Here is a 26581-nt window from a genome sequence, read left to right on the forward strand (position 1 = left end):
CCTATGTATGTCAAGCATTATATTGCATTCAATATGCAATCAATCAATCAATTTGTCTTTACTGGTTGCATCAGGTGTGTTAAGATGTAGGCCTGTATTAGGCCTTTGTTACTGTGTTGCATATATACTGTGCCATCCATCTACAAAGTTAGGCCCCCCTGCTGTCAGTACTTGGCGTTTAAATTGAAGTATCCAATGAGTAGTTCTGCCATACATACCACATTTGTGACCGCATGAATTCTTTTGTAAAACCTTGTTTCCCTCTTGTGGACCACTGACTTTTAAATTTGGTGTATATGTATTTAAAAAAAGGAAAAATCGTGTCCGTGCTGATCTCGAATACGCTGCCTATCTCCACTTGTGTGAGTATTCTAATGCTTTCTAGCAACCAGGTGCGCTGCCTGCATTAGATAGAATCTGTTCACGGAACCCTCACGTGTCACAATTGGCCCTTGGCCATGGTCGTTCCACGTGTCACAATGGGCTGGAACCCTCACGTGTCACAATTGGCCCTTGGCCATGGTCGTTCCACGTGTCACAATGGGCTGGAACCCTCATGTGTCACAATGGGTCCTTGGCCTATAAAAAGCAGCGCGGTGGCAGTCATCTTCAGTCTGCTGCCGGAGCAGCGGCAAGCAGCATGGTGGTAGATAGGCAGCAGGGTCTATACCCAGCATCTGGAGAGCCAAGGGAAGACAGCTGTTCGCTTGTTTGTTTTTGGAATTTCCCTCTCGCACACCTCCTCCTGAGGGCACATAGGAACAAAGAGGGATAGGAGGGTTACAATAGGTGGGGTTATGCAGATTAAAAATGAGGGGCTCACAGCCTGAACAAACAGCAGAACGGCCATTGTCAAGGCGTCCGGTTTGCTAAAATGTCCTCCTCAGGGCAATCTTTTGCTCCATCTCCCTAAAGGGTATCAGTGTTAGGCCTTGGTGTGGCACAAGTGCAAAACGAGTTCTGGTTATTGCTTCTTGGCCTTCTGGCTATGATGAAGGATCAGTGTTAGGCCTCAAGGCGGCACAAGTACAAAACCATTTTTGGTTATCGCTTCTTGGCGTTTTGGCTATGATCGTCGTCGTCGCCGCCGCCCAAGATCAATTGTAGTATCTGTTGTTATCAATTTAATATCTGATACGTCTCCTAATTGGGGACCATATAATAAATGGATTTTTAGAACAGGGAGATGGGAAAAGAGCTTGCTCTGTCCACTCACACATTGACCCGTTATGGCAGTATCTCCGGGAACAGTGCACTCCTTCTCTGATCCGGTTTCCAAAAACAGATTGAATTGAAATCAGCGCAAGTTGTGTTTTAACCCACAATGTGAATTCTTTTCAGGGTCAAAGAAGCACATTTCAGATGCCAAGTGTAGCATTTTTCTCGCTTTCGCTTGACCATTTGCAACATTTTGTGTGTGTGCCTTGCCTTGCTTTCACCTATGTATGTCAAGCATTATATTGCATTCAATATGCAATCAATCAATCAATCAATTTGTCTTTACTGGTTGCATCAGGTGTGTTAAGATGTAGGCCTGTATTAGGCCTTTGCTACTGTGTTGCATATATACTGTGCCATCCAACTACAAAGTTAGGCCCCCCTGCTGTCAGTACTTGGCGTTTAAATTGAAGTATCCAATGAGTAGTTCTGCCATACATACCACATTTGTGACCGCATGAATTCTTTTGTAAAACCTTGTTTCCCTCTTGTGGACCACTGACTTTTAAATTTGGTGTATATGTATTTAAAAAAAGGAAAAATCGTGTCCGTGCTGATCTCGAATACGCTGCCTATCTCCACCTGTGTGAGTATTCTAATGCTTTCTAGCAACCAGGTGCGCTGCCTGCATTAGATAGAATCTGTTCACGGAACCCTCACGTGTCACAATTGGCCCTTGGCCATGGTCGTTCCACGTGTCAGAATGGGCTGGAACCCTCACGTGTCACAATGGGTCCTTGGCCTATAAAAAGCAGCGTGGTGGCAGTCATCTTCAGTCTGCTGCCGGAGCAGCGGCAAGCAGCATGGTGGTAGATAGGCAGCAGGGTCTATACCCAGCATCTGGAGAGCCAAGGGAAGACAGCTGTTCGCTTGTTTGTTTTTGGAATTTCCCTCTCGCACACCTCCTCCTGAGGGCACATAGGAACAAAGAGGGGTAGGAGGGTTACAATAGGTGGGGTTATGCAGATTAAAAACGAGGGGCTCACAGCCTGAACAAACAGCAGAACGGCCATTGTGAAGGCGTCCGGTTTGCTAAAATGTCCTCCTCAGGGCAATCTTTTGCTCCATCTCCCTAAAGGGTATCAGTGTTAGGCCTTGGTGCGGCACAAGTGCAAAACGAGTTCTGGTTATTGCTTCTTGGCCTTCTGGCTATGATGAAGGATCAGTGTTAGGCCTCAAGGCGGCACAAGTACAAAACCATTTTTGGTTATCGTTTCTTGGCGTTTTGGCTATGATCGTCGTCGTCGCCGCGGCCCAAGATCAATTGTAGTATCTGTTGTTATCAGTTTAATATCTGATACGTCTCATAATTGGGGACCATATATTAAATGGATTTTTAGAACAGGGAGATGGGAAAAGAGCTTGCTCTGTCCACTCACGCATTGACCCGTTATGGCAGTATCTCTGGGAACAGTGCACTCCTTCTCTGATCCGGTTTCCAAAAACAGATTGAATTGAAATCAGCGCAAGTTGTGTTTTAACCCACGATGTGAATTCTTTTCAGGGTCAAAGAAGCACATTTCAGATGCCAAGTGTAGCATTTTTCTCTCTTTCGCTTGACCATTTGCAACATTTTGTGTGTGTGCCTTGCCTTGCTTTCACCTATGTATGTCAAGCATTATATTGCATTCAATATGCAATCAATCAATCAATCAATCAATCAATCAATTTGTCTTTACTGGTTGCATCAGGTGTGGTAAGATAGGCCTGTATTAGGCCTTTGTTACTGTGTTGCATATATACTGTGCCATCCATCTACAAATTTAGGCCCCCCTGCTGTCAGTACTTGGCGTTTAAATTGAAGTATCCAATGAGTAGTTCTGCCATACATACCACATTTGTGACCGCATGAATTCTTTTGTAAAACCTTGTTTCCCTCTTGTGGACCACTTACTTTTAAATTTGGTGTATATGTATTTAAAAAAAGGAAAAATCGTGTCCGTGCTGATCTCGAATACGCTGCCTATCTCCACTTTTGTGATTATTCTAATGCTTTCTAGCAACCAGGTACGCTGCCTTCATTAGATAGAATCTGTTCACGGAACCCTCACGTGTCACAATTGGCCCTTGGCCATGGTCGTTCCACGTGTCACAATGGGCTGGAACCCTCACGTGTCACAATTGGCCCTTGGCCATGGTCGTTCCACGTGTCACAATGGGCTGGAACCCTCACGTGTCACAATGGGTCCTTGGCCTATAAAAAGCAGCGCGGTGGCAGTCATCTTCAGTCTGCTGCCGGAGCAGCGGCAAGCAGCATGGTGGTAGATAGGCAGCAGGGTCTATACCCAGCATCTGGAGAGCCAAGGGAAGACAGCTGTTCGCTTGTTTGTTTTTGGAATTTCCCTCTCGCACACCTCCTCCTGAGGGCACATAGGAACAAAGAGGGGTAGGAGGGTTACAATAGGTGGGGTTATGCAGATTAAAAATGAGGGGCTCACAGCCTGAACAAACAGCAGAACGGCCATTGTCAAGGCGTCCGGTTTGCTAAAATGTCCTCCTCAGGGCAATCTTTTGCTCCATCTCCCTAAAGGGTATCAGTGTTAGGCCTTGGTGCGGCACAAGTGCAAAACGAGTTCTGGTTATTGCTTCTTGGCCTTCTGGCTATGATGAAGGATCAGTGTTAGGCCTCAAGGCGGCACAAGTACAAAACCATTTTTGGTTATCGCTTCTTGGCGTTTTGGCTATGATCGTCGCCGCTTCCCAAGATCAATTGTAGTATCTGTTGTTATCAGTTTAATATCTGATACGTCTCCTTTTTGGGGACCATATATTAAATGGATTTTTAGAACAGGAAGATGGGAAAAGAGCTTGCTCTGTCCACTCACGCATTGACCCGTTATGGCAGTATCTCCGGGAACAGTGCACTCCTTCTCTGATCCGGTTTCCAAAAACAGATTGAATTGAAATCAGCGCAAGTTGTGTTTTAACCCACAATGTGAATTCTTTTCAGGGTCAAAGAAGCACATTTCAGATGCCAAGTGTAGCATTTTTCTCTCTTTCGCTTGACCATTTGCAACATTTTGTGTGTGTGCCTTGCCTTGCTTTCACCTATGTATGTCAAGCATTATATTGCATTCAATATGCAATCAATCAATCAATTTGTCTTTACTGGTTGCATCAGGTGTGTTAAGATGTAGGCCTGTATTAGGCCTTTGTTACTGTGTTGCATATATACTGTGCCATCCAACTACAAAGTTAGGCCCCCCTGCTGTCAGTACTTGGCGTTTAAATTGAAGTATCCAATGAGTAGTTCTGCCATACATACCACATTTGTGACCGCATGAATTCTTTTGTAAAACCTTGTTTCCCTCTTGTGGACCACTGACTTTTAAATTTGGTGTATATGTATTTAAAAAAAGGAAAAATCGTGTCCGTGCTGATCTCGAATACGCTGCCTATCTCCACCTGTGTGAGTATTCTAATGCTTTCTAGCAACCAGGTGCGCTGCCTGCATTAGATAGAATCTGTTCACGGAACCCTCACGTGTCACAATTGGCCCTTGGCCATGGTCGTTCCACGTGTCAGAATGGGCTGGAACCCTCACGTGTCACAATGGGTCCTTGGCCTATAAAAAGCAGCGTGGTGGCAGTCATCTTCAGTCTGCTGCCGGAGCAGCGGCAAGCAGCATGGTGGTAGATAGGCAGCAGGGTCTATACCCAGCATCTGGAGAGCCAAGGGAAGACAGCTGTTCGCTTGTTTGTTTTTGGAATTTCCCTCTCGCACACCTCCTCCTGAGGGCACATAGGAACAAAGAGGGGTAGGAGGGTTACAATAGGTGGGGTTATGCAGATTAAAAACGAGGGGCTCACAGCCTGAACAAACAGCAGAACGGCCATTGTGAAGGCGTCCGGTTTGCTAAAATGTCCTCCTCAGGGCAATCTTTTGCTCCATCTCCCTAAAGGGTATCAGTGTTAGGCCTTGGTGCGGCACAAGTGCAAAACGAGTTCTGGTTATTGCTTCTTGGCCTTCTGGCTATGATGAAGGATCAGTGTTAGGCCTCAAGGCGGCACAAGTACAAAACCATTTTTGGTTATCGTTTCTTGGCGTTTTGACTATGATCGTTGTCGTCGCCGCGGCCCAAGATCAATTGTAGTATCTGTTGTTATCAGTTTAATATCTGATACGTCTCCTTTTTGGGGACCATATATTAAATGGATTTTTAGAACAGGAAGATGGGAAAAGAGCTTGCTCTGTCCACTGACGCATTGACCCGTTATGGCAGTATCTCCGGGAACAGTGCACTCCTTCTCTGATCCGGTTTCCAAAAACAGATTGAATTGAAATCAGCGCAAGTTGTGTTTTAACCCACAATGTGAATTCTTTTCAGGGTCAAAGAAGCACATTTCAGATGCCAAGTGTAGCATTTTTCTCTCTTTCGCTTGACCATTTGCAACATTTTGTGTGTGTGCCTTGCCTTGCTTTCACCTATGTATGTCAAGCATTATATTGCATTCAATATGCAATCAATCAATCAATCAATTTGTCTTTACTGGTTGCATCAGGTGTGTTAAGATGTAGGCCTGTATTAGGCCTTTGTTACTGTGTTGCATATATACTGTGCCATCCATCTACAAAGTTAGGCCCCCCTGCTGTCAGTACTTGGCGTTTAAATTGAAGTATCCAATGAGTAGTTCTGCCATACATACCACATTTGTGACCGCATGAATTCTTTTGTAAAACCTTGTTTCCCTCTTGTGGACCACTGACTTTTAAATTTGGTGTATATGTATTTAAAAAAAGGAAAAATCGTGTCCGTGCTGATCTCGAATACGCTGCCTATCTCCACCTGTGTGAGTATTCTAATGCTTTCTAGCAACCAGGTGTGCTGCCTGCATTAGATAGAATCTGTTCACGGAACCCTCACGTGTCACAATTGGCCCTTGGCCATGGTCGTTCCACGTGTCACAATGGGCTGGAACCCTCACGTGTCACAATTGGCCCTTGGCCATGGTCGTTCCACATGTCACAATGGGCTGCAACCCTCACGTGTCACAATGGGTCCTTGGCCTATAAAAAGCAGCGCGGTGGCAGTCATCTTCAGTCTGCTGCCGGAGCAGCGGCAAGCAGCATGGTGGTAGATAGGCAGCAGGGTCTATACCCAGCATCTGGAGAGCCAAGGGAAGACAGCTGTTCGCTTGTTTGTTTTTGGAATTTCCCTGTCGCACACCTCCTCCTGAGGGCACATAGGAACAAAGAGGGGTAGGAGGGTTACAATAGGTGGGGTTATGCAGATTAAAAACGAGGGGCTCACAGCCTGAACAAACAGCAGTACGGCCATTGTCAAGGCGTCCGGTTTGCTAAAATGTCCTCCTCAGGGCAATCTTTTGCTCCATCTCCCTAAAGGGTATCAGTGTTAGGCCATGGTGTGGCACAAGTGCAAAACGAGTTCTGGTTATTGCTTCTTGGCCTTCTGGCTATGATGAAGGATCAGTGTTAGGCCTCAAGGCAGCACAAGTACAAAACCATTTTTGGTTATCGCTTCTTGGCGTTTTGGCTATGATCGTCGTCGTCGCCGCCGCCCAAGATCAATTGTAGTATCTGTTGTTATCAGTTTAATATCTGATACGTCTCATAATTGGGGACCATATATTAAATGGATTTTTAGAACAGGGAGATGGGAAAAAAGCTTGCTCTGTCCACTCACGCATTGACCCGTTATGGCAGTATCTCCGGGAACAGTGCACTCCTTCTCTGATCCGGTTTCCAAAAACAGATTGAATTGAAATCAGCGCAAGTTGTGTTTTAACCCACGATGTGAATTCTTTTCAGGGTCAAAGAAGCACATTTCAGATGCCAAGTGTAGCATTTTTCTCTCTTTCGCTTGACCATTTGCAACATTTTGTGTGTGTGCCTTGCCTTGCTTTCACCTATGTATGTCAAGCATTATATTGCATTCAATATGCAATCAATCAATCAATCAATCAATCAATTTGTCTTTACTGGTTGCATCAGGTGTGTTAAGATGTAGGCCTGTATTAGGCCTTTGTTACTGTGTTGCATATATACTGTGCCATCCATCTACAAAGTTAGGCCCCCCTGCTGTCAGTACTTGGCGTTTAAATTGAAGTATCCAATGAGTAGTTCTGCCATACATACCACATTTGTGACCGCATGAATTCTTTTGTAAAACCTTGTTTCCCTCTTGTGGACCACTGACTTTTAAATTTGGTGTATATGTATTTAAAAAAAGGAAAAATCGTGTCCGTGCTGATCTCGAATACGCTGCCTATCTCCACCTGTGTGAGTATTCTAATGCTTTCTAGCAACCAGGTGTGCTGCCTGCATTAGATAGAATCTGTTCACGGAACCCTCACGTGTCACAATTGGCCCTTGGCCATGGTCGTTCCACGTGTCACAATGGGCTGGAACCCTCACGTGTCACAATTGGCCCTTGACCATGGTCGTTCCACATGTCACAATGGGCTGCAACCCTCACGTGTCACAATGGGTCCTTGGCCTATAAAAAGCAGCGCGGTGGCAGTCATCTTCAGTCTGCTGCCGGAGCAGCGGCAAGCAGTATGGTGGTAGATAGGCAGCAGGGTCTATACCCAGCATCTGGAGAGCCAAGGGAAGACAGCTGTTCGCTTGTTTGTTTTTGGAATTTCCCTGTCGCACACCTCCTCCTGAGGGCACATAGGAACAAAGAGGGGTAGGAGGGTTACAATAGGTGGGGTTATGCAGATTAAAAATGAGGGGCTCACAGCCTGAACAAACAGCAGTACGGCCATTGTCAAGGCGTCCGGTTTGCTAAAATGTCCTCCTCAGGGCAATCTTTTGCTCCATCTCCCTAAAGGGTATCAGTGTTAGGCCATGGTGTGGCACAAGTGCAAAACGAGTTCTGGTTATTGCTTCTTGGCCTTCTGGCTATGATGAAGGATCAGTGTTAGGCCTCAAGGCAGCACAAGTACAAAACCATTTTTGGTTATCGCTTCTTGGCGTTTTGGCTATGATCGTCGTCGTCGCCGCCGCCCAAGATCAATTGTAGTATCTGTTGTTATCAGTTTAATATCTGATACGTCTCATAATTCGGGACCATATATTAAATGGATTTTTAGAACAGGGAGATGGGAAAAGAGCTTGCTCTGTCCACTCACGCATTGACCCGTTATGGCAGTATCTCCGGGAACAGTGCACTCCTTCTCTGATCCGGTTTCCAAAAACAGATTGAATTGAAATCAGCGCAAGTTGTGTTTTAACCCAAGATGTGAATTCTTTTCAGGGTCAAAGAAGCACATTTCAGATGCCAAGTGTAGCATTTTTCTCTCTTTCGCTTGACCATTTGCAACATTTTGTGTGTGTGCCTTGCCTTGCTTTCACCTATGTATGTCAAGCATTATATTGCATTCAATATGCAATCAATCAATCAATCAATCTATCAATTTGTCTTTACTGGTTGCATCAGGTGTGGTAAGATAGGCCTGTATTAGGCCTTTGTTACTGTGTTGCATATATACTGTGCCATCCATCTACAAAGTTAGGCCCCCCTGCTGTCAGTACTTGGCGTTTAAATTGAAGTATCCAATGAGTAGTTCTGCCATACATACCACATTTGTGACCGCATGAATTCTTTTGTAAAACCTTGTTTCCCTCTTGTGGACCACTGACTTTTAAATTTGGTGTATATGTATTTAAAAAAAGGAAAAATCGTGTCCGTGCTGATCTCGAATACGCTGCCTATCTCCACTTTTGTGATTATTCTAATGCTTTCTAGCAACCAGGTACGCTGCCTTCATTAGATAGAATCTGTTCACGGAACCCTCACGTGTCACAATTGGCCCTTGGCCATGGTCGTTCCACGTGTCACAATGGGCTGGAACCCTCACGTGTCACAATTGGCCCTTGGCCATGGTCGTTCCACGTGTCACAATGGGCTGGAACCCTCACGTGTCACAATGGGTCCTTGGCCTATAAAAAGCAGCGCGGTGGCAGTCATCTTCAGTCTGCTGCCGGAGCAGCGGCAAGCAGCATGGTGGTAGATAGGCAGCAGGGTCTATACCCAGCATCTGGAGAGCCAAGGGAAGACAGCTGTTCGCTTGTTTGTTTTTGGAATTTCCCTCTCGCACACCTCCTCCTGAGGGCACATAGGAACAAAGAGGGGTAGGAGGGTTACAATAGGTGGGGTTATGCAGATTAAAAATGAGGGGCTCACAGCCTGATCAAACAGCAGAATGGCCATTGTCAAGGCGTCCGGTTTGCTAAAATGTCCTCCTCAGGGCAATTTTTTGCTCCATCTCCCTAAAGGTTATCAGTGTTAAGCCTTGGTGCGCCACAAGTGCAAAACGAGTTCTGGTTATTGCTTCTTGGCCTTCTGGCTATGATGAAGGATCAGTGTTAGGTCTCAAGGCGGCACAAGTACAAAACCATTTTTGGTTATCGCTTCTTGGCGTTTTGGCTATGATCGTCGTCGCCGCCGCCAAAGATCAATTGTAGTATCTGTTGTTATCAGTTTAATATCTGATACGTCTCCTTATTGGGGACAATATATTAAATGGATTTTTAGAACAGGAAGATGGGAAAAGAGCTTGCTCTGTCCACTCACGCATTGACCCGTTATGGCAGTATCTCCGGGAACAGTGCACTCCTTCTCTGATCCGGTTTCCAAAAACAGATTGAATTGAAATCAGCGCAAGTTGTGTTTTAACCCACAATGTGAATTCTTTTCAGGGTCAAAGAAGCACATTTCAGATGCCAAGTGTAGCATTTTTCTCTCTTTCGCTTGACCATTTGCAACATTTTGTGTGTGTGCCTTGCCTTGCTTTCACCTATGTATGTCAAGCATTATATTGCATTCAATATGCAATCAATCAATCAATCAATTTGTCTTTACTGGTTGCATCAGGTGTGTTAAGATGTAGGCCTGTATTAGGCCTTTGTTACTGTGTTGCATATATACTGTGCCATCCATCTACAAAGTTAGGCCCCCCTGCTGTCAGTACTTTGCGTTTAAATTGAAGTATCCAATGAGTAGTTCTGCCATACATACCACATTTGTGACCGCATGAATTCTTTTGTAAAACCTTGTTTCCCTCTTGTGGACCACTGACTTTTAAATTTGGTGTATATGTATTTAAAAAAAGGAAAAATCGTGTCCGTGCTGATCTCGAATACGCTGCCTATCTCCACCTGTGTGAGTATTCTAATGCTTTCTAGCAACCAGGTGTGCTGCCTGCATTAGATAGAATATGTTCACGGAACCCTCACGTGTCACAATTGGCCCTTGGCCATGGTCGTTCCACGTGTCACAATGGGCTGGAACCCTCACGTGTCACAATTGGCCCTTGGCCATGGTCGTTCCACATGTCACAATGGGCTGCAACCCTCACGTGTCACAATGGGTCCTTGGCCTATAAAAAGCAGCGCGGTGGCAGTCATCTTCAGTCTGCTGCCGGAGCAGCGGCAAGCAGCATGGTGGTAGATAGGCAGCAGGGTCTATACCCAGCATCTGGAGAGCCAAGGGAAGACAGCTGTTCGCTTGTTTGTTTTTGGAATTTCCCTGTCGCACACCTCCTCCTGAGGGCACATAGGAACAAAGAGGGGTAGGAGGGTTACAATAGGTGGGGTTATGCAGATTAAAAACGAGGGGCTCACAGCCTGAACAAACAGCAGTACGGCCATTGTCAAGGCGTCCGGTTTGCTAAAATGTCCTCCTCAGGGCAATCTTTTGCTCCATCTCCCTAAAGGGTATCAGTGTTAGGCCATGGTGTGGCACAAGTGCAAAACGAGTTCTGGTTATTGCTTCTTGGCCTTCTGGCTATGATGAAGGATCAGTGTTAGGCCTCAAGGCAGCACAAGTACAAAACCATTTTTGGTTATCGCTTCTTGGCGTTTTGGCTATGATCGTCGTCGTCGCCGCCGCCCAAGATCAATTGTAGTATCTGTTGTTATCAGTTTAATATCTGATACGTCTCATAATTGGGGACCATATATTAAATGGATTTTTAGAACAGGGAGATGGGAAAAGAGCTTGCTCTGTCCACTCACGCATTGACCCGTTATGGCAGTATCTCCGGGAACAGTGCACTCCTTCTCTGATCCGGTTTCCAAAAACAGATTGAATTGAAATCAGCGCAAGTTGTGTTTTAACCCACGATGTGAATTCTTTTCAGGGTCAAAGAAGCACATTTCAGATGCCAAGTGTAGCATTTTTCTCTCTTTCGCTTGACCATTTGCAACATTTTGTGTGTGTGCCTTGCCTTGCTTTCACCTATGTATGTCAAGCATTATATTGCATTCAATATGCAATCAATCAATCAATCAATCAATCAATTTGTCTTTACTGGTTGCATCAGGTGTGTTAAGATGTAGGCCTGTATTAGGCCTTTGTTACTGTGTTGCATATATACTGTGCCATCCATCTACAAAGTTAGGCCCCCCTGCTGTCAGTACTTGGCGTTTAAATTGAAGTATCCAATGAGTAGTTCTGCCATACATACCACATTTGTGACCGCATGAATTCTTTTGTAAAACCTTGTTTCCCTCTTGTGGACCACTGACTTTTAAATTTGGTGTATATGTATTTAAAAAAAGGAAAAATCGTGTCCGTGCTGATCTCGAATACGCTGCCTATCTCCACCTGTGTGAGTATTCTAATGCTTTCTAGCAACCAGGTGTGCTGCCTGCATTAGATAGAATCTGTTCACGGAACCCTCACGTGTCACAATTGGCCCTTGGCCATGGTCGTTCCACGTGTCACAATGGGCTGGAACCCTCACGTGTCACAATTGGCCCTTGACCATGGTCGTTCCACATGTCACAATGGGCTGCAACCCTCACGTGTCACAATGGGTCCTTGGCCTATAAAAAGCAGCGCGGTGGCAGTCATCTTCAGTCTGCTGCCGGAGCAGCGGCAAGCAGCATGGTGGTAGATAGGCAGCAGGGTCTATACCCAGCATCTGGAGAGCCAAGGGAAGACAGCTGTTCGCTTGTTTGTTTTTGGAATTTCCCTGTCGCACACCTCCTCCTGAGGGCACATAGGAACAAAGAGGGGTAGGAGGGTTACAATAGGTGGGGTTATGCAGATTAAAAATGAGGGGTCACAGCCTGAACAAACAGCAGTACGGCCATTGTCAAGGCGTCCGGTTTGCTAAAATGTCCTCCTCAGGGCAATCTTTTGCTCCATCTCCCTAAAGGGTATCAGTGTTAGGCCATGGTGTGGCACAAGTGCAAAACGAGTTCTGGTTATTGCTTCTTGGCCTTCTGGCTATGATGAAGGATCAGTGTTAGGCCTCAAGGCAGCACAAGTACAAAACCATTTTTGGTTATCGCTTCTTGGCGTTTTGGCTATGATCGTCGTCGCCGCCGCCAAAGATCAATTGTAGTATCTGTTGTTATCAGTTTAATATCTGATACGTCTCCTTATTGGGGACAATATATTAAATGGATTTTTAGAACAGGAAGATGGGAAAAGAGCTTGCTCTGTCCACTCACGCATTGACCCGTTATGGCAGTATCTCCGGGAACAGTGCACTCCTTCTCTGATCCGGTTTCCAAAAACAGATTGAATTGAAATCAGCGCAAGTTGTGTTTTAACCCACAATGTGAATTCTTTTCAGGGTCAAAGAAGCACATTTCAGATGCCAAGTGTAGCATTTTTCTCTCTTTCGCTTGACCATTTGCAACATTTTGTGTGTGTGCCTTGCCTTGCTTTCACCTATGTATGTCAAGCATTATATTGCATTCAATATGCAATCAATCAATCAATCAATTTGTCTTTACTGGTTGCATCAGGTGTGTTAAGATGTAGGCCTGTATTAGGCCTTTGTTACTGTGTTGCATATATACTGTGCCATCCATCTACAAAGTTAGGCCCCCCTGCTGTCAGTACTTTGCGTTTAAATTGAAGTATCCAATGAGTAGTTCTGCCATACATACCACATTTGTGACCGCATGAATTCTTTTGTAAAACCTTGTTTCCCTCTTGTGGACCACTGACTTTTAAATTTGGTGTATATGTATTTAAAAAAAGGAAAAATCGTGTCCGTGCTGATCTCGAATACGCTGCCTATCTCCACTTGTGTGATTATTCTAATGCTTTCTAGCAACCAGGTACGCTGCCTTCATTAGATAGAATCTGTTCACGGAACCCTCACGTGTCACAATTGGCCCTTGGCCATGGTCGTTCCACGTGTCACAATGGGCTGGAACCCTCACGTGTCACAATTGGCCCTTGGCCATGGTCGTTCCACGTGTCACAATGGGCTGGAACCCTCACGTGTCACAATGGGTCCTTGGCCTATAAAAAGCAGCGCGGTGGCAGTCATCTTCAGTCTGCTGCCGGACCAGCGGCAAGCAGCATGGTGGTAGATAGGCAGCAGGGTCTATACCCAGCATCTGGAGAGCCAAGGGAAGACAGCTGTTCGCTTGTTTGTTTTTGGAATTTCCCTCTCGCACACCTCCTCCTGAGGGCACATAGGAACAAAGAGGGGTAGGAGGGTTACAATAGGTGGGGTTATGCAGATTAAAAATGAGGGGCTCACAGCCTGAACAAACAGCAGAACGGCCATTGTCAAGGCGTCCGGTTTGCTAAAATGTCCTCCTCAGGGCAATCTTTTGCTCCATCTCCCTAAAGGGTATCAGTGTTAGGCCTTGGTGCGGCACAAGTGCAAAACGAGTTCTGGTTATTGCTTCTTGGCCTTCTGGCTATGATGAAGGATCAGTGTTAGTCCTCAAGGCGGCACAAGTACAAAACCATTTTTGGTTATCGCTTCTTGGCGTTTTGGCTATGATCGTCGTCGTCGCCGTCGCCCAAGATCATTTGTAGTATCTGTTGTTATCAGTTTAATATCTGATACGTCTCCTTATTGGGGACCATATATTAAATGGATTTTTAGAACAGGAAGATGGGAAAAGAGCTTGCTCTGTCCACTCACGCATTGACCCGTTATGGCAGTATCTCCGGGAACAGTGCACTCCTTCTCTGATCCGGTTTCCAAAAACAGATTGAATTGAAATCAGCGCAAGTTGTCTTTTAACCCACAATGTGAATTCTTTTCAGGGTCAAAGAAGCACATTTCAGAATGCAAGTGTAGCATTTTTCTCTCTTTCGCTTGACCATTTGCAACATTTTGTGTGTGTGCCTTGCCTTGCTTTCACCTATGTATGTCAAGCATTATATTGCATTCAATATGCAATCAATCAATCAATCAATCAATCAATTTGTCTTTACTGGTTGCATCAGGTGTGTTAAGATGTAGGCCTGTATTAGGCCTTTGTTACTGTGTTGCATATATACTGTGCCATCCATCTACAAAGTTAGGCCCCCCTGCTGTCAGTACTTGGCGTTTAAATTGAAGTATCCAATGAGTAGTTCTGCCATACATACCACATTTGTGACCGCATGAATTCTTTTGTAAAACCTTGTTTCCCTCTTGTGGACCACTGACTTTTAAATTTGGTGTATATGTATTTAAAAAAAGGAAAAATCGTGTCCGTGCTGATCTCGAATACGCTGCCTATCTCCACCTGTGTGAGTATTCTAATGCTTTCTAGCAACCAGGTGTGCTGCCTGCATTAGATAGAATCTGTTCACGGAACCCTCACGTGTCACAATTGGCCCTTGGCCATGGTCGTTCCACGTGTCACAATGGGCTGGAACCCTCACGTGTCACAATTGGCCCTTGACCATGGTCGTTCCACATGTCACAATGGGCTGCAACCCTCACGTGTCACAATGGGTCCTTGGCCTATAAAAAGCAGCGCGGTGGCAGTCATCTTCAGTCTGCTGCCGGAGCAGCGGCAAGCAGCATGGTGGTAGATAGGCAGCAGGGTCTATACCCAGCATCTGGAGAGCCAAGGGAAGACAGCTGTTCGCTTGTTTGTTTTTGGAATTTCCCTGTCGCACACCTCCTCCTGAGGGCACATAGGAACAAAGAGGGGTAGGAGGGTTACAATAGGTGGGGTTATGCAGATTAAAAACGAGGGGCTCACAGCCTGAACAAACAGCAGTACGGCCATTGTCAAGGCGTCCGGTTTGCTAAAATGTCCTCCTCAGGGCAATCTTTTGCTCCATCTCCCTAAAGGGTATCAGTGTTAGGCCATGGTGTGGCACAAGTGCAAAACGAGTTCTGGTTATTGCTTCTTGGCCTTCTGGCTATGATGAAGGATCAGTGTTAGGCCTCAAGGCAGCACAAGTACAAAACCATTTTTGGTTATCGCTTCTTGGCGTTTTGGCTATGATCGTCGTCGTCGCCGCCGCCCAAGATCAATTGTAGTATCTGTTGTTATCAGTTTAATATCTGATACGTCTCATAATTGGGGACCATATATTAAATGGATTTTTAGAACAGGGAGATGGGAAAAGAGCTTGCTCTGTCCACTCACGCATTGACCCGTTATGGCAGTATCTCCGGGAACAGTGCACTCCTTCTCTGATCCGGTTTCCAAAAACAGATTGAATTGAAATCAGCGCAAGTTGTGTTTTAACCCAAGATGTGAATTCTTTTCAGGGTCAAAGAAGCACATTTCAGATGCCAAGTGTAGCATTTTTCTCTCTTTCGCTTGACCATTTGCAACATTTTGTGTGTGTGCCTTGCCTTGCTTTCACCTATGTATGTCAAGCATTATATTGCATTCAATATGCAATCAATCAATCAATCAATCAATCAATTTGTCTTTACTGGTTGCATCAGGTGTGGTAATATAGGCCTGTATTAGGCCTTTGTTACTGTGTTGCATATATACTGTGCCATCCATCTACAAAGTTAGGCCCCCCTGCTGTCAGTACTTGGCGTTTAAATTGAAGTATCCAATGAGTAGTTCTGCCATACATACCACATTTGTGACCGCATGAATTCTTTTGTAAAACCTTGTTTCCCTCTTGTGGACCACTGACTTTTAAATTTGGTGTATATGTATTTAAAAAAAGGAAAAATCGTGTCCGTGCTGATCTCGAATACGCTGCCTATCTCCACTTTTGTGATTATTCTAATGCTTTCTAGCAACCAGGTACGCTGCCTTCATTAGATAGAATCTGTTCACGGAACCCTCACGTGTCACAATTGGCCCTTGGCCATGGTCGTTCCACGTGTCACAATGGGCTGGAACCCTCACGTGTCACAATTGGCCCTTGGCCATGGTCGTTCCACGTGTCACAATGGGCTGGAACCCTCACGTGTCACAATGGGTCCTTGGCCTATAAAAAGCAGCGCGGTGGCAGTCATCTTCAGTCTGCTGCCGGAGCAGCGGCAAGCAGCATGGTGGTAGATAGGCAGCAGGGTCTATACCCAGCATCTGGAGAGCCAAGGGAAGACAGCTGTTCGCTTGTTTGTTTTTGGAATTTCCCTCTCGCACACCTCCTCCTGAGGGCACATAGGAACAAAGAGGGGTAGGAGGGTTACAATAGGTGGGGTTATGCAGATTAAAAATGAGGGGCTCACAGCCTGATCAAACAGCAGAATGGCCATTGTCAAGGCGTCCGGTTTGCTAAAATGTCCTCCTCAGGGCAATTTTTTGCTCCATCTCCCTAAAGGGTATCAGTGTTAAGCCTTGGTGCGCCACAAGTGCAAAACGAGTTCTGGTTATTGCTTCTTGGCCTTCTGGCTATGATGAAGGATCAGTGTTAGGTCTCAAGGCGGCACAAGTACAAAACCATTTTTGGTTATCGCTTCTTGGCGTTTTGGCTATGATCGTCGTCGCCGCCGCCAAAGATCAATTGTAGTATCTGTTGTTATCAGTTTAATATCTGATACGTCTCCTTATTGGGGACAATATATTAAATGGATTTTTAGAACAGGAAGATGGGAAAAGAGCTTGCTCTGTCCACTCACGCATTGACCCGTTATGGCAGTATCTCCGGGAACAGTGCACTCCTTCTCTGATCCGGTTTCCAAAAACAGATTGAATTGAAATCAGCGCAAGTTGTGTTTTAACCCACAATGTGAATTCTTTTCAGGGTCAAAGAAGCACATTTCAGATGCCAAGTGTAGCATTTTTCTCTCTTTCGCTTGACCATTTGCAACATTTTGTGTGTGTGCCTTGCCTTGCTTTCACCTATGTATGTCAAGCATTATATTGCATTCAATATGCAATCAATCAATCAATCAATTTGTCTTTACTGGTTGCATCAGGTGTGTTAAGATGTAGGCCTGTATTAGGCCTTTGTTACTGTGTTGCATATATACTGTGCCATCCATCTACAAAGTTAGGCCCCCCTGCTGTCAGTACTTTGCGTTTAAATTGAAGTATCCAATGAGTAGTTCTGCCATACATACCACATTTGTGACCGCATGAATTCTTTTGTAAAACCTTGTTTCCCTCTTGTGGACCACTGACTTTTAAATTTGGTGTATATGTATTTAAAAAAAGGAAAAATCGTGTCCGTGCTGATCTCGAATACGCTGCCTATCTCCACTTGTGTGATTATTCTAATGCTTTCTAGCAACCAGGTACGCTGCCTTCATTAGATAGAATCTGTTCACGGAACCCTCACGTGTCACAATTGGCCCTTGGCCATGGTCGTTCCACGTGTCACAATGGGCTGGAACCCTCACGTGTCACAATTGGCCCTTGGCCATGGTCGTTCCACGTGTCACAATGGGCTGGAACCCTCACGTGTCACAATGGGTCCTTGGCCTATAAAAAGCAGCGCGGTGGCAGTCATCTTCAGTCTGCTGCCGGAGCAGCGGCAAGCAGCATGGTGGTAGATAGGCAGCAGGGTCTATACCCAGCATCTGGAGAGCCAAGGGAAGACAGCTGTTCGCTTGTTTGTTTTTGGAATTTCCCTCTCGCACACCTCCTCCTGAGGGCACATAGGAACAAAGAGGGGTAGGTGGGTTACAATAGGTGGGGTTATGCAGATTAAAAATGAGGGGCTCACAGCCTGAACAAACAGCAGAACGGCCATTGTCAAGGCGTCCGGTTTGCTAAAATGTCCTCCTCAGGGCAATCTTTTGCTCCATCTCCCTAAAGGGTATCAGTGTTAGGCCTTGGTGCGGCACAAGTGCAAAACGAGTTCTGGTTATTGCTTCTTGGCCTTCTGGCTATGATGAAGGATCAGTGTTAGTCCTCAAGGCGGCACAAGTACAAAACCATTTTTGGTTATCGCTTCTTGGCGTTTTGGCTATGATCGTCGTCGTCGCCGTCGCCCAAGATCATTTGTAGTATCTGTTGTTATCAGTTTAATATCTGATACGTCTCCTTATTGGGGACCATATATTAAATGGATTTTTAGAACAGGAAGATGGGAAAAGAGCTTGCTCTGTCCACTCACGCATTGACCCGTTATGGCAGTATCTCCGGGAACAGTGCACTCCTTCTCTGATCCGGTTTCCAAAAACAGATTGAATTGAAATCAGCGCAAGTTGTCTTTTAACCCACAATGTGAATTCTTTTCAGGGTCAAAGAAGCACATTTCAGAATGCAAGTGTAGCATTTTTCTCTCTTTCGCTTGACCATTTGCAACATTTTGTGTGTGTGCCTTGCCTTGCTTTCACCTATGTATGTCAAGCATTATATTGCATTCAATATGCAATCAATCAATCAATCAATCAATCAATCAATTTGTCTTTACTGGTTGCATCAGGTGTGTTAAGATGTAGGCCTGTATTAGGCCTTTGTTACTGTGTTGCATATATACTGTGCCATCCATCTACAAAGTTAGGCCCCCCTGCTGTCAGTACTTGGCGTTTAAATTAAAGTATCCAATGAGTAGTTCTGCCATACATACCACATTTGTGACCGCATGAATTCTTTTGTAAAACCTTGTTTCCCTCTTGTGGACCACTGACTTTTAAATTTGGTGTATATGTATTTAAAAAAAGGAAAAATCGTGTCCGTGCTGATCTCGAATACGCTGCCTATCTCCACTTGTGTGAGTATTCTAATGCTTTCTAGCAACCAGGTGCGCTGCCTGCATTAGATAGAATCTGTTCACGGAACCCTCACGTGTCACAATTGGCCCTTGGCCATGGTCGTTCCACGTGTCACAATGGGCTGGAACCCTCACGTGTCACAATTGGCCCTTGGCCATGGTCGTTCCACGTGTCACAATGGGCTGGAACCCTCACGTGTCACAATGGGTCCTTGGCCTATAAAAAGCAGCGCGGTGGCAGTCATCTTCAGTCTGCTGCCGGAGCAGCGGCAAGCAGCATGGTGGTAGATAGGCAGCAGGGTCTATACCCAGCATCTGGAGAGCCAAGGGAAGACAGCTGTTCGCTTGTTTGTTTTTGGAATTTCCCTCTCGCACACCTCCTCCTGAGGGCACATAGGAACAAAGAGGGATAGGAGGGTTACAATAGGTGGGGTTATGCAGATTAAAAATGAGGGGCTCACAGCCTGAACAAACAGCAGAACGGCCATTGTCAAGGCGTCCGGTTTGCTAAAATGTCCTCCTCAGGGCAATCTTTTGCTCCATCTCCCTAAAGGGTATCAGTGTTAGGCCTTGGTGTGGCACAAGTGCAAAACGAGTTCTGGTTATTGCTTCTTGGCCTTCTGGCTATGATGAAGGATCAGTGTTAGGCCTCAAGGCGGCACAAGTACAAAACCATTTTTGGTTATCGCTTCTTGGCGTTTTGGCTATGATCGTCGTCGTCGCCGCCGCCCAAGATGAATTGTAGTATCTGTTGTTATCAATTTAATATCTGATACGTCTCCTAATTGGGGACCATATAATAAATGGATTTTTAGAACAGGGAGATGGGAAAAGAGCTTGCTCTGTCCACTCACACATTGACCCGTTATGGCAGTATCTCCGGGAACAGTGCACTCCTTCTCTGATCCGGTTTCCAAAAACAGATTGAATTGAAATCAGCGCAAGTTGTGTTTTAACCCACAATGTGAATTCTTTTCAGGGTCAAAGAAGCACATTTCAGATGCCAAGTGTAGCATTTTTCTCTCTTTCGCTTGACCATTTGCAACATTTTGTGTGTGTGCCTTGCCTTGCTTTCACCTATGTATGTCAAGCATTATATTGCATTCAATATGCAATCAATCAATCAATCAATCAATCAATTTGTCTTTACTGGTTGCATCAGGTGTGGTAAGATAGGCCTGTATTAGGCCTTTGTTACTGTGTTGCATATATACTGTGCCATCCATCTACAAAGTTAGGCCCCCCTGCTGTCAGTACTTGGCGTTTAAATTGAAGTATCCAATGAGTAGTTCTGCCATACATACCACATTTGTGACCGCATGAATTCTTTTGTAAAACCTTGTTTCCCTCTTGTGGACCACTGACTTTTAAATTTGGTGTATATGTATTTAAAAAAAGGAAAAATCGTGTCCGTGCTGATCTCGAATACGCTGCCTATCTCCACTTTTGTGATTATTCTAATGCTTTCTAGCAACCAGGTACGCTGCCTTCATTAGATAGAATCTGTTCACGGAACCCTCACGTGTCACAATTGGCCCTTGGCCATGGTCGTTCCACGTGTCACAATGGGCTGGAACCCTCACGTGTCACAATTGGCCCTTGGCCATGGTCGTTCCACGTGTCACAATGGGCTGGAACCCTCACGTGTCACAATGGGTCCTTGGCCTATAAAAAGCAGCGCGGTGGCAGTCATCTTCAGTCTGCTGCCGGAGCAGCGGCAAGCAGCATGGTGGTAGATAGGCAGCAGGGTCTATACCCAGCATCTGGAGAGCCAAGGGAAGACAGCTGTTCGCTTGTTTGTTTTTGGAATTTCCCTCTCGCACACCTCCTCCTGAGGGCACATAGGAACAAAGAGGGGTAGGAGGGTTACAATAGGTGGGGTTATGCAGATTAAAAATGAGGGGCTCACAGCCTGATCAAACAGCAGAATGGCCATTGTCAAGGCGTCCGGTTTGCTAAAATGTCCTCCTCAGGGCAATTTTTTGCTCCATCTCCCTAAAGGGTATCAGTGTTAAGCCTTGGTGCGCCACAAGTGCAAAACGAGTTCTGGTTATTGCTTCTTGGCCTTCTGGCTATGATGAAGGATCAGTGTTAGGTCTCAAGGCGGCACAAGTACAAAACCATTTTTGGTTATCGCTTCTTGGCGTTTTGGCTATGATCGTCGTCGCCGCCGCCAAAGATCAATTGTAGTATCTGTTGTTATCAGTTTAATATCTGATACGTCTCCTTATTGGGGACAATATATTAAATGGATTTTTAGAACAGGAAGATGGGAAAAGAGCTTGCTCTGTCCACTCACGCATTGACCCGTTATGGCAGTATCTCCGGGAACAGTGCACTCCTTCTCTGATCCGGTTTCCAAAAACAGATTGAATTGAAATCAGCGCAAGTTGTGTTTTAACCCACAATGTGAATTCTTTTCAGGGTCAAAGAAGCACATTTCAGATGCCAAGTGTAGCATTTTTCTCTCTTTCGCTTGACCATTTGCAACATTTTGTGTGTGTGCCTTGCCTTGCTTTCACCTATGTATGTCAAGCATTATATTGCATTCAATATGCAATCAATCAATCAATCAATTTGTCTTTACTGGTTGCATCAGGTGTGTTAAGATGTAGGCCTGTATTAGGCCTTTGTTACTGTGTTGCATATATACTGTGCCATCCATCTACAAAGTTAGGCCCCCCTGCTGTCAGTACTTGGCGTTTAAATTGAAGTATCCAATGAGTAGTTCTGCCATACATACCACATTTGTGACCGCATGAATTCTTTTGTAAAACCTTGTTTCCCTCTTGTGGACCACTGACTTTTAAATTTGGTGTATATGTATTTAAAAAAAGGAAAAATCGTGTCCGTGCTGATCTCGAATACGCTGCCTATCTCCACTTGTGTGATTATTCTAATGCTTTCTAGCAACCAGGTACGCTGCCTTCATTAGATAGAATCTATTCACGGAACCCTCACGTGTCACAATTGGCCCTTGGCCATGATCGTTCCACGTGTCACAATGGGCTGGAACCCTCACGTGTCACAATTGGCCCTTGGCCATGGTCGTTCCACGTGTCACAATGGGCTGGAACCCTCACGTGTCACAATGGGTCCTTGGCCTATAAAAAGCAGCGCGGTGGCAGTCATCTTCAGTCTGCTGCCGGAGCAGCGGCAAGCAGCATGGTGGTAGATAGGCAGCAGGGTCTATACCCAGCATCTGGACAGCCAAGGGAAGACAGCTGTTCGCTTGTTTGTTTTTGGAATTTCCCTCTCGCACACCTCCTCCTGAGGGCACATAGGAACAAAGAGGGGTAGGAGGGTTACAATAGGTGGGGTTATGCAGATTAAAAATGAGGGGCTCACAGCCTGAACAAACAGCAGAACGGCCATTGTCAAGGCGTCCGGTTTGCTAAAATGTCCTCCTCAGGGCAATCTTTTGCTCCATCTCCCTAAAGGGTATCAGTGTTAGGCCTTGGTGCGGCACAAGTGCAAAACGAGTTCTGGTTATTGCTTCTTGGCCTTCTGGCTATGATGAAGGATCAGTGTTAGGCCTCAAGGCGGCACAAGTACAAAACCATTTTTGGTTATCGCTTCTTGGCGTTTTGGCTATGATCGTCGTCGTCGCCCAAGATCATTTGTAGTATCTGTTGTTATCAGTTTAATATCTGATACGTCTCCTTATTGGGGACCATATATTAAATGGATTTTTAGAACAGGAAGATGGGAAAAGAGCTTGCTCTGTCCACTCACGCATTGACCCGTTATGGCAGTATCTCCGGGAACAGTGCACTCCTTCTCTGATCCGGTTTCCAAAAACAGATTGAATTGAAATCAGCGCAAGTTGTGTTTTAACCCACAATGTGAATTCTTTTCAGGGTCAAAGAAGCACATTTCAGATGCCAAGTGTAGCATTTTTCTCTCTTTCGCTTGACCATTTGCAACATTTTGTGTGTGCCTTGCCTTGCTTTCACCTATGTATGTCAAGCATTATATTGCATTCAATATGCAATCAATCAATCAATCAATCAATTTGTCTTTACTGGTTGCATCAGGTGTGTTAAGATGTAGGCCTGTATTAGGCCTTTGTTACTGTGTTGCATATATACTGTGCCATCCATCTACAAAGTTAGGCCCCCCTGCTGTCAGTACTTGGCGTTTAAATTGAAGTATCCAATGAGTAGTTCTGCCATACATACCACATTTGTGACCGCATGAATTCTTTTGTAAAACCTTGTTTCCCTCTTGTGGACCACTGACTTTTAAATTTGGTGTATATGTATTTTAAAAAAGGAAAAATCGTGTCCGTGCTGATCTCGAATACGCTGCCTATCTCCACCTGTGTGAGTATTCTAATGCTTTCTAGCAACCAGGTGCGCTGCCTGCATTAGATAGAATCTGTTCACGGAACCCTCACGTGTCACAATTGGCCCTTGGCCATGGTCGTTCCACGTGTCACAATGGGCTGGAACCCTCACGTGTCACAATTGGCCCTTGGCCATGGTCGTTCCACGTGTCACAATGGGCTGGAACCCTCACGTGTCACAATGGGTCCTTGGCCTATAAAAAGCAGCGCGGTGGCAGTCATCTTCAGTCTGCTGCCGGAGCAGCGGCAAGCAGCATGGTGGTAGATAGGCAGCAGGGTCTATACCCAGCATCTGGAGAGCCAAGGGAAGACAGCTGTTCGCTTGTTTGTTTATGGAATTTCCCTCTCGCACACCTCCTCCTGAGGGCACATAGGAACAAAGAGGGGTAGGAGGGTTACAATAGGTGGGGTTATGCAGATTAAAAACGAGGGGCTCACAGCCTAAACAAACAGCAGAACGGCCATTGTCAAGGCGTCCGGTTTGCTAAAATGTCCTCCTCAGGGCAATCTTTTGCTCCATCTCCCTAAAGGGTATCAGTGTTAGGCCTTGGTGCGGCACAAGTGCAAAACGAGTTCTGGTTATTGCTTCTTGGCCTTCTGGCTATGATGAAGGATCAGTGTTAGGCCTCAAGGCGGCACAAGTACAAAACCATTTTTGGTTATCGCTTCTTGGTGTTTTGGCTATGATCATCGCCGCCGCCCAAGATCAATTGTAGTATCTGTTGTTATCAGTTTAATATCTGATACGTCTCCTTATTGGGGACCATATATTAAATGGATTTTTAGAACAGGGAGATGGGAAAAGAGCTTGCTCTGTCCACTCACGCATTGACCCGTTATGGCAGTATCTCCGGGAACAGTGCACTCCTTCTCTGATCCGGTTTCCAAAAACAGATTGAATTGAAATCAGCGCAAGTTGTCTTTTAACCCACAATGTGAATTCTTTTCAGGGTCAAAGAAGCACATTTCAGATGCCAAGTGTAGCATTTTTCTCGCTTTCGCTTGACCATTTGCAACATTTTGTGTGTGTGCCTTGCCTTGCTTTCACCTATGTATGTCAAGCATTATATTGCATTCAATATGCAATCAATCAATCAATCAATCAATTTGTCTTTACTGGTTGCATCAGGTGTGTTAATATGTAGGCCTGTATTAGGCCTTTGTTACTGTGTTGCATATATACTGTGCCATCCATCTACAAAGTTAGGCCCCCCTGCTGTCAGTACTTGGCGTTTAAATTGAAGTATCCAATGAGTAGTTCTGCCATACATACCACATTTGTGACCGCATGAATTCTTTTGTAAAACCTTGTTTCCCTCTTGTGGACCACTGACTTTTAAATTTGGTGTATATGTATTTTAAAAAAGGAAAAATCGTGTCCGTGCTGATCTCGAATACGCTGCCTATCTCCACCTGTGTGAGTATTCTAATGCTTTCTAGCAACCAGGTGCGCTGCCTGCATTAGATAGAATCTGTTCACGGAACCCTCACGTGTCACAATTGGCCCTTGGCCATGGTCGTTCCACGTGTCACAATGGGCTGGAACCCTCACGTGTCACAATTGGCCCTTGGCCATGGTCGTTCCACGTGTCACAATGGGCTGGAACCCTCACGTGTCACAATGGGTCCTTGGCCTATAAAAAGCAGCGCGGTGGCAGTCATCTTCAGTCTGCTGCCGGAGCAGCGGCAAGCAGCATGGTGGTAGATAGGCAGCAGGGTCTATACCCAGCATCTGGAGAGCCAAGGGAAGACAGCTGTTCGCTTGTTTGTTTATGGAATTTCCCTCTCGCACACCTCCTCCTGAGGGCACATAGGAACAAAGAGGGGTAGGAGGGTTACAATAGGTGGGGTTATGCAGATTAAAAACGAGGGGCTCACAGCCTAAACAAACAGCAGAACGGCCATTGTGAAGGCGTCCGGTTTGCTAAAATGTCCTCCTCAGGGCAATCTTTTGCTCCATCTCCCTAAAGGGTATCAGTGTTAGGCCTTGGTGCGGCACAAGTGCAAAACGTGTTCTGGTTATTGCTTCTTGGCCTTCTGGCTATGATGAAGGATCAGTGTTAGGCCTCAAGGCGGCACAAGTACAAAACCATTTTTGGTTATCGTTTCTTGGTGTTTTGGCTATGATCGTCGTCGTCGCCGCCGCCCAAGATCAATTGTAGTATCTGTTGTTATCAGTTTAATATCTGATACGTCTCCTTATTGGGGACCATATATTAAATGGATTTTTAGAACAGGGAGATGGGAAAAGAGCTTGCTCTGTCCACTCACGCATTGACCTGTTATGGCAGTATCTCCGGGAACAGTGCACTCCTTCTCTGATCCGGTTTCCAAAAACAGATTGAATTGAAATCAGCGCAAGTTGTCTTTTAACCCACAATGTGAATTCTTTTCAGGGTCAAAGAAGCACATTTCAGATGCCAAGTGTAGCATTTTTCTCGCTTTCGCTTGACCATTTGCAACATTTTGTGTGTGTGCCTTGCCTTGCTTTCACCTATGTATGTCAAGCATTATATTGCATTCAATATGCAATCAATCAATCAATCAATTTGTCTTTACTGGTTGCATCAGGTGTGTTAATATGTAGGCCTGTATTAGGCCTTTGTTACTGTGTTGCATATATACTGTGCCATCCATCTACAAAGCTAGGCCCCCCTGCTGTCAGTACTTGGCGTTTAAATTGAAGTATCCAATGAGTAGTTCTGCCATACATACCACATTTGTGACCGCATGAATTCTTTTGTAAAACCTTGTTTCCCTCTTGTGGACCACTGACTTTTAAATTTGGTGTATATGTATTTAAAAAAAGGAAAAATCGTGTCTGTGCTGATCTCGAATACGCTGCCTATCTCCACTTGTGTGAGTATTCTAATGCTTTCTAGCAACCAGGTGCGCTGCCTGCATTAGATAGAATCTGTTCACGGAACCCTCACGTGTCACAATTGGCCCTTGGCCATGGTCGTTCCACGTGTCACAATGGGCTGGAACCCTCACGTGTCACAATGGGTCCTTGGCCTATAAAAAGCAGCGCGGTGGCAGTCATCTTCAGTCTGCTGCCGGAGCAGCGGCAAGCAGCATGGTGGTAGATAGGCAGCAGGGTCTATACCCAGCATCTGGAGAGCCAAGGGAAGACAGCTGTTCGCTTGTTTGTTTTTGGAATTTCCCTCTCGCACACCTCCTCCTGAGGGCACATAGGAACAAAGAGGGGT

General features: G+C 45.4%; 18 pseudogenes; all 18 read left to right on the forward strand.

Moving 5' to 3' along the window:
- Positions 1–1046: 1046 nt before the first annotated feature.
- LOC143771257 (U2 spliceosomal RNA) lies at positions 1047–1261 on the forward strand (annotated as a pseudogene).
- Positions 1262–2427: 1166 nt separating this feature from the next.
- On the forward strand, positions 2428–2642 carry LOC143771251 (U2 spliceosomal RNA; annotated as a pseudogene).
- A 1237-nt stretch (positions 2643–3879) lies between these two features.
- LOC143771192 (U2 spliceosomal RNA) lies at positions 3880–4088 on the forward strand (annotated as a pseudogene).
- Positions 4089–5250: 1162 nt separating this feature from the next.
- On the forward strand, positions 5251–5465 carry LOC143771231 (U2 spliceosomal RNA; annotated as a pseudogene).
- A 1227-nt stretch (positions 5466–6692) lies between these two features.
- Positions 6693–6907, forward strand: LOC143771225 (U2 spliceosomal RNA; annotated as a pseudogene).
- A 1235-nt stretch (positions 6908–8142) lies between these two features.
- LOC143771212 (U2 spliceosomal RNA) lies at positions 8143–8357 on the forward strand (annotated as a pseudogene).
- Positions 8358–9590: 1233 nt separating this feature from the next.
- LOC143771181 (U2 spliceosomal RNA) lies at positions 9591–9802 on the forward strand (annotated as a pseudogene).
- A 1227-nt stretch (positions 9803–11029) lies between these two features.
- LOC143771215 (U2 spliceosomal RNA) lies at positions 11030–11244 on the forward strand (annotated as a pseudogene).
- Positions 11245–12478: 1234 nt separating this feature from the next.
- LOC143771182 (U2 spliceosomal RNA) lies at positions 12479–12690 on the forward strand (annotated as a pseudogene).
- A 1227-nt stretch (positions 12691–13917) lies between these two features.
- Positions 13918–14132, forward strand: LOC143771208 (U2 spliceosomal RNA; annotated as a pseudogene).
- Positions 14133–15367: 1235 nt separating this feature from the next.
- LOC143771216 (U2 spliceosomal RNA) lies at positions 15368–15582 on the forward strand (annotated as a pseudogene).
- Positions 15583–16815: 1233 nt separating this feature from the next.
- Positions 16816–17027, forward strand: LOC143771183 (U2 spliceosomal RNA; annotated as a pseudogene).
- Positions 17028–18254: 1227 nt separating this feature from the next.
- Positions 18255–18469, forward strand: LOC143771209 (U2 spliceosomal RNA; annotated as a pseudogene).
- Positions 18470–19708: 1239 nt separating this feature from the next.
- LOC143771333 (U2 spliceosomal RNA) lies at positions 19709–19923 on the forward strand (annotated as a pseudogene).
- Positions 19924–21156: 1233 nt separating this feature from the next.
- Positions 21157–21368, forward strand: LOC143771184 (U2 spliceosomal RNA; annotated as a pseudogene).
- Positions 21369–22595: 1227 nt separating this feature from the next.
- On the forward strand, positions 22596–22804 carry LOC143771206 (U2 spliceosomal RNA; annotated as a pseudogene).
- Positions 22805–24033: 1229 nt separating this feature from the next.
- On the forward strand, positions 24034–24242 carry LOC143771203 (U2 spliceosomal RNA; annotated as a pseudogene).
- A 1231-nt stretch (positions 24243–25473) lies between these two features.
- LOC143771219 (U2 spliceosomal RNA) lies at positions 25474–25688 on the forward strand (annotated as a pseudogene).
- Positions 25689–26581: the final 893 nt, after the last annotated feature.

The sequence above is a fragment of the Ranitomeya variabilis genome, chromosome 4 (genome assembly GCF_051348905.1).
Source record: "Ranitomeya variabilis isolate aRanVar5 chromosome 4, aRanVar5.hap1, whole genome shotgun sequence".
NCBI lineage: Eukaryota > Metazoa > Chordata > Amphibia > Anura > Dendrobatidae > Ranitomeya > Ranitomeya variabilis.